We start from the raw sequence: 7,807 nt of genomic DNA, 5'->3' as shown, positions 1-7,807 counted from the left end.
TACTCTAAGGTGCAGGCAACAATGCAGAAGAGGACGCAGAAAGATGATAAGAGGCAGAGGACAGGATGGAAAGGCTGTTTATTGGATGTGACAGGGACTTCCAACTCATTACTCACAGCGACTATGACTGCCTTCAGAAGGTCAAAACTTTCCAGTATTGCAGCCTGGAGGAGGGGTGGGCCATTGAAGTTTTCTTCAGGATGTGAGCCCTGATCATTGCCCATGTTCTAGTGGATGACCTTCACCCGTACACTACAGATATCAATAGCTGAAGTCAGTGCATTTAAAAAGGGGTACCAGAAGCCGGGCGGTGGTGGCGCACGCCTTTAATCCCAGCACTCGGGAGGCAGAGGCAGGCGGATCTCTGTGAGTTCGAGGCCAGCCTGGTCTACAGATAGTTCCAGGACAGGCTCTAAAAAAGCTGCAGAGAAACCCTGTCTCGAAAAACCAAAAAAAAGGAAAAAATAAAAATAAAAAAAAAAAAAAGGGGGTACCAGAGTTAAATGACAGCGGCAAATAGCACAGTAGTAGCAAGAGATATTCTGGAAGTGAAGCCCTTGGGGCCTCGCCTATCTGACATTTCACCCTTCAGTGCCTTCCACTCCAGTGGGGCTAAATTCCCGAAGCTCAAGTGCCACCTGCTACTCCTCTGACATGGCCATAGCCTGACTAGGTTAACTTTGGTAGTCTCTAATGGCAATAAAACATATTCAACAAGCATTTCAGAGGGAATCCCATATTAATCTCCTATTTTCTGTCTAAATAGAAAGGAAGGTTTTAACTTTAACATAGTAAAATTATATATAATAAAAGAGTGTTTCAAGTAAGAATTACAGTTACAACAAGAAGCATTTATTCTATTTGTATCTGGCAAAATTAAAGAAATATTCTATTATCTATTTTATTTTTGGGAGTCTAAAGGTTTCATATCTGAATTTACCTCTTGTGACTACGGAAAACTATAATTGTACCTATATAGTATTCAACTCCACCAAAGACCCCAGAAGGATATAATATTCCCTAGAGTAGACGGAAGGTCATTGTAAACAGCCTCCAAAACTCTAGAATGTACAGAGACAAATCTTGCTGCCTGAATAGTCACCACCCAATGTTTTCGGTATGTTTGAGCAGCCACATTCAGCCTACAGGCCCATAGTATCCAGCAGACTTTTCTGTGAAACAGGAAATGTCAGAGACAGTTTCACCTATATTGACAGTTTGTCAGTCACTTTCTTCTGTGTCCTGCAGAATGTCTAGCAGACTCTTTCATGAAGCAGAAACCCCCAAGGCACGGTCTCAGCTTCTTTGGTAAGTTCAGCAGTCATTTCTCTGTGGGTCCTGCATGTCCACTACAGCATAACATACAGGAGTCCAGGCAATAGCATTTTCTTGCCCCAAATGGAGAGCCCTTGTCAATTGAAGGCAAATTCCATAATGAGTTTCTTCAATGCCCCTCAAACCTCTCTGAAGCAATTGCTGCTGCCAGAAGCAGACATGTCTCACTGTCGAGAAAAGTCCAAGTTCTTAAACCTTTTAAAAGCCATATTCTGTAGGTCTTTGAAGTTTTGAAGATTGTCTGTGTAACTGAAATATATCTCTGTATATCCAAAATATCTAACTATCATGACTACAAGTTTTGATGATTATAAATGACTACCTATTAATCTGTGATTTTTAATTATACATTACACTTTTTAAAATGAGCTGCACAAAAAATGTCTCAAGAAGAGAAGAAATACATATACATAGTGTGTCAAAATTGACCTTAAATTTGTATCATTGTACCTAAATACATACCAATGCAAAGTATTAATATCTATTCATAACCCCTTTATTTTTGTATTTTAGAAATTGACTGTGACCATTAGCCATTTATAAGCAACACAAACATTTACAAAATATCATTTTGGGATTATAAGAAAACTGTCCTACTTGTTCATTATACATCCAAACATTGCTACCTGCAGGAATCAGAGAGAAAGTGACTGACAAAATGCCAATATAGGTGGTGAAACAGTCTTCCTTCAAATAGCACCGGACTGAGCTCCCAAGGTCCTGATGAGGAGCAGAAGGAGAGAGAACATGAGAAAGAAAGTCAGGACCGTGAGGGAACCTCCAGCTGGCGACAGATGGGGAAGGTGACTGAGCCCCACATTGGAGCACTGGACTGAGCTCCCAAGGTCCCCGATGAGGAGCAGAAGGAGCGGAGAACATGAGGGAGAAAGTCAGGAACGAGAGGGGTGCGTTCACTCATGGGAGACGGTGGGACAGAACTAATGGGAGATCACCAACTCCGTTGGAAATGGGACTGATGGCTGATCATGCGACCAAACCCGTCTCTCTGAGTGTGGCCAACAGCGGGGTCTGGACTGAGAGCAAAGGACAATGCTCTGGGCCCTCTGATGTTCTTCATTGGACGGGCTCTGTGGGAGCCTTTCTCAGCTTGGGGTCCGATCACCTTCCTGGACCTGGGGGGAGTTGGGAGGACCTTGGTCTTAGCATAGAGTGGGGAACCCTGATGGCTCCTTGGCCTTGAGAGGGGAGGAGGGGAGGTATGGGTGGAGGGGAGGGGAGGGAAGGGGGAGAAGGAGGGGAGAGAAGGGGAGAAGAGGGGAGGGAGGGGGGGAGGAGGGAGGGAAGGAGATGGAAATTTTTAAATATAAAAAAAAATAAACCATGAGAAAAAAAAAAAAAAGAAATAAAAAAAAAAAACAAATTGCCTGCTTCATGAAAAACTCTGCCAGATACCGTGGACCTGCAGGCTGAAGATGGATGCTCCAATGGTACAGAATAACTTTGGGTAAATTTCCATGCTGGCCTCGAACTCATGACTTTCCTGCCTCTGCATTCTTCAGCAAATCCTACTGACATGTCCCACCACAGCTGGCTTTTTTTCAACATTATTCTTGTGTTAACAAAATTGTGGTGATATTTAGTTTGTAATCTAATAAATAAGGCTTGCCTGAAGATCAGAGTATGGAGGTAGTCACAGTAGTTAGGGATAGAGACAGATCTCTACGAGTTCAAGGCCACGCTGGGCTACAGGAAATGGATCCACTCTAAAAGAAAAAAGAGCTAAGCAGTGGTGGCTCAAACCTTTAATCCAAGCACTGGGGAGGTGGATACAGGAAGTCACATGACTGGGCAGAGAGAGGAGCTCAGGATTCAGCCTAGGCACAGTGCACTCTGCATGTTCTTGGAGTGGTTTTTGGTTTTGTTTTCCTTATCAGTTTCTTTTCAAGACAGGATTTCTCTGTGAAACAGCCCTGGCTGTCCTGGAAGTCACTCTGTAGACTAGGCTGTTTTCGAACTCACAGAGATCAACCTACCCTCTGTCTCCCCGAGTGCTGGAAATTAAAGGTGTGCACCACCACTGCCTGGCCTCTATGGCTAACTAGCTCTGTACTCTGCTCTTCAGGAACACTTTGTTAAAGCACAAACAAAATATCACCACACACCATTGGCAAAAGTCAACCAAAAACGTTTTGCTTGCTTTGAAAATGCTGGTCGTCCCCTGCTCAATCCCACATTAAATAAGAGCCTGTGTGGGGAGGAGGTGGTGGCAGCTAGCCTGGTGACCTGGTTGACATGCTCAGTAGCTCGTCTCCTCAGGCAGCAAGTGACACCCGAGAAGGGCTCAGTTTAACTCAGTCATCTAGACAATGTGCTCGTTTTAATAAACAGGACGTTCGTTGCCACCCCAGTGTTGTGCTCATTTCTCCCCCTGACAAAGGCACGATAGAACTCTTGATGCGGGATTAATTGGGTCTGTTCTGGGTAAGGTCTTGGGTTGTGGCAAGTGCACTGTCTGCTGTGAGGATGTGTTTCTTCAGCAGTGGTCCTTCTGACTGAGTTTGGGAGCTACGTGAACTGACTTTTCTCCATGTAGGCTTTACCTCTCCTTATGGCCCCATGCTTCAGGAAGCATATTTGGAGTGACAGAATGCTTTTTGGTAGCCAAGTTAGCAACCCTGCTTTTCTTTTCTAGTACCTGTTGCTCAGATCCATGCAGAACAGTGAGCAGTTTGCCTGTACACAGGTGTTTTGTTATAGATGCCCCTATAACAGCAAATGCCAAGAGGACTGGGTAGTGTTAGAATCCAGCCATTACTACCAACTGTTGTGGCTTCGTTGTCTCTGTGAGTGTAAGGGAGCCTTGTCTTTTGTTGGTCTCTTGCCCAATTTCCAAATGAATGCACTGCCGACCAACAAACTTAACAGACTCGCTCTCTCTATGGATTGAATACCGACCCTCTGTAGGACAGGTCATTTATTCACCATGTGAATGAACAATGTGTTAGATATTGATGTCCTTCTCTAGAAGACACAAAATAGTGACATTTGTGTAGTTGAGTAACAGAGCAGAGAAGAAGCACATGTGCCTACAGAGTCCTGTCCCCAACTTCACATAGGAGATGAGCCGAGACACCATAGTCTCTTCTTGGTGAAGCTTTTATTGCCTAGTACTCTTCAGGAATGAGAAAAGGATCACCTCCCAGAGTTTTCCAAATGCTCATCCCATCCAGAGTTCCAGGGGATTTTGACAATCTATGTTGGTTTTGGATTCAGGGTCAGTCCATGCCCTGTTCTGGAGGCTTGTCCTACCCTCTTCCCTCTGCTCAGGTGCACACATCTCTCAAAGATGGATGGCCACTTGTCTGAGGTCCCATGTACAGCTTATCCCCCTCACTGGGGATCTCGGTGCCTCTGTTCCCAAAACTTGGGTCTAATGATACCTGTTTCACATGGATTTGGATGCTATTCCTCTGCCATGCCAATGAGGAACAGAGGGAAAATGAAAAAAACTGTGAAGCAGCACAGCAATGGGAAACAGGAGGACCATCTGACTTGGGGCCATTCAAAACATCGAGTCCTGGCATCTGTGGTCACCCACGATTGTTTTGCCAACTGACTGTACATATATATATATATATATATATATATATATATATATATATATGTGTGTGTGGTGTGTGTGTGTGTGTGTGTGGTGTGTACATATATACATATATATGTATACACACACATATATATATATTACATATCATAATATACCAATATGATTTGCCAATTACTAGGTTAATATTTCTTGTTCCTCCTCACTCCTGGAGAGCCAAGAGTTGAGAACTGAGCTAACAAAATAACATGATCACCAGATGGCAGCGTCACACAGTGAATTGTTTTTGGCTGTACTTTACTAGGAGTTGCTAGAGACTTTCCTGGGGCAGTGGCATGGAGTCCCCACCAGAAGGGTAGAGGGAACAGAGTGATTCTAGTAAGCAAGGAAATGGGGGAGACCTGCTGTCTCCATCCTGAGGAAACTTTCTGCCTCCAGGCGCTGAACATCTGTTGGGAGGTGAGGAAAGGGAGTTTAGCCTCACCAGCTGCACAAGGGGTGTGGTGTGGGTGCATGTGGGCTTCCTTTCTCACACATCAGTGTCCTCCAGGTAGGGATGAGCTCACCTCCATCCTCCAGATGCCAGTTCTTGATTTAGGAACTAATTGCTGTCCCCATCTAGATTTGTGGGCACCTTTCCCCGGGGTATGACAGACATTCTCAGTCCACAGGGTAATTGTTAAAACATCAACCCAGTTTTCCTTAGTTTTTAACATCATGTTTCTCCCTTCTGAAAGGTATGGAATTCTCACACAGACCATGAGTCAAGTAAGAGCAGAATGGACGCCTGACATCTGGTCTTTCTCCTTTACTTTGGCTGAAGGAACAGAGACACCTTAATCTGTCCTTGTAGTCACTTTGTGGAGTGGGGGCAGCAGGAACAATCAGGACCACCACCCTCCCTGGAAGAAGGTTGTTATCCAGGATATAAGGGTCACACACTGGAGGCAGAAAGCAGTCCTTTCCTGAGAGTCAGGCTGATCTCTTTCATCCATGACAGATAAGGACTTCAGAACACTGCTACAATGATTGGCAGAGCTGCCTTTTGAACTAAAACTGCTCAATTATGCATACTTGTATCTGGGCCCCAGCTCTCCTCTATATACAAAACACCCAAGCTCTTGTTCAGTAACTCCCAGCTAAACTTAATTATGCTTATTTGTACCCCGGGACCCAGCTCTCCTCTATACACACCCCAAGTTCTTGTTAACTAACTCCAAGCCAAACTGGTAGGGACTGTATCCTGTATTTATTAATCTTCCAATTTGGCCACATTGATCAAATCTCCTCTCTTCTTGTCACCGTGACTCATGTCCTTAATCCCTGCATTGCAGATGGTTGCCAAGCCTAGCTTTGCTGAGGCTGCTAGATCCCAGGCTTTTGGTATCCACTCTAAGGTAGCATTGAGAGTTGGCTGATGCACAGACCCATCCTTCCTTCTCCAGACTAACTAGAAAAAGAAGGGCAAAGTGGGGAATTTCAGCTCTTACTGTTACTCTCCCTGATACTATGCTCATAGCACACAGTCAAGATTCTCATGTAGTACATTTCTGCTATCCACTATAGTATGTGTGTGTGTGCGTCACCCATGCAAGCACACACACACACACATGGGGAGGGTGATTTTTACTTGTCTCTGTGTGTGCACTCATATGTGGAGACCAGAGGACTACATTTAGAAACTGAATCATCCACCTTGACCATGTAGGTTTCATCCTAGAGATGTAGGGGTAATTCAGTATACAAAAACCAATCAATATAATCCACCATATAAACAAATTTAAAGGAAAAAACATATAATGTCATCTCCTTAGATGCTTCAAAATCTTTGACAAAAATCCACACCCATGAATGATAAAAGTCCTGGAGAGAATAAGACTACAAGGAGCATATCTCAGCACAATGACGGCAGTTTTGCTGCAAGGCTATATTCAAAAAAAAAAATTAAATGGAGAGAAACTCAAAGCAATTCCACTAAACTCAGGAATAAGCCAAGGCCTGTCCATTCTCTCCATATCTATTTGATATAGTACTTGATAGTCTAGATAGACCAATAGAAAAACTGAAGGACATCATGTGCATACACAGTGAAAAGAAAGAGTCAAAGTATTGCTATCCACCGATGATATGACAGCATACATAAGCAGTCCCCAAATACTACCAGCTCCTACAGCTGATAAACACCTCCAGCAAAGTGGTTGGTTTACAAGATTAACTCAATACAATCAATATCTCTGCTATGTACAAATGACAAATGGGCTGAGAAAAACATCAAGGAAATGACATCCTCTACAACTGCCACGAATAATAGAATGTATCTTGGAGTAACTCTAATCAGGCAAGTGGAAGACTTCTATGAGAAAGACTTTATGTCTTTGAAGCAAGAAATTGAAGTAGATATTAAAAAATGTTCATGGATCTATAGTATCAACATAGTTAAGAATGGCTAGCCTTACCAAAAAGGAAAACTACAGATTCAATGAAATCCCCATCAAAATTCCAACATAGTGCTTTGTAAAACTAGAAAGGACAATATTCAACTACATTGGGACAAACAAACAAAATACAGAATAACTAAAACAATCCTGAACAATAAAAGAATTTTCAAAAGGCATCACCAATCCTGATTTCAAGATGTGCTACAGAACTATGGTGATAAAAATCCCATGGTATTGGCATAAACACAGACAGGTTGATAAGTGGAATCAAAGAGAAGACTCAGACTGAAACCCACACACCTATAGACACTTGATTTTTTTGAATTTACAAAAGCCCAGAAATACACAAGTGCAAAATACAGTATCATCAATAAATGGTGCTGGTGTAACTGGATTTTGACAACAAGATCCATATTTATCACCCATCACAAAACTCATGCCCAAGTGGATCAAAGACCTTAACGTAAACCCA

At 43.1% G+C, this 7,807-nt stretch overlaps 1 pseudogene; it reads right to left on the bottom strand.

The window, feature by feature from the left end:
- LOC119804260 overlaps positions 1-5,412 on the bottom strand; it is an 18,367-nt pseudogene extending 12,955 nt beyond the window's left edge.
- Positions 5,413-7,807: the final 2,395 nt, after the last annotated feature.

Source organism: Arvicola amphibius, chromosome X, assembly GCF_903992535.2.
Source record: "Arvicola amphibius chromosome X, mArvAmp1.2, whole genome shotgun sequence".
Lineage (NCBI taxonomy): Eukaryota > Metazoa > Chordata > Mammalia > Rodentia > Cricetidae > Arvicola > Arvicola amphibius.
This window is presented reverse-complemented; position numbering and strand designations above follow the sequence as displayed.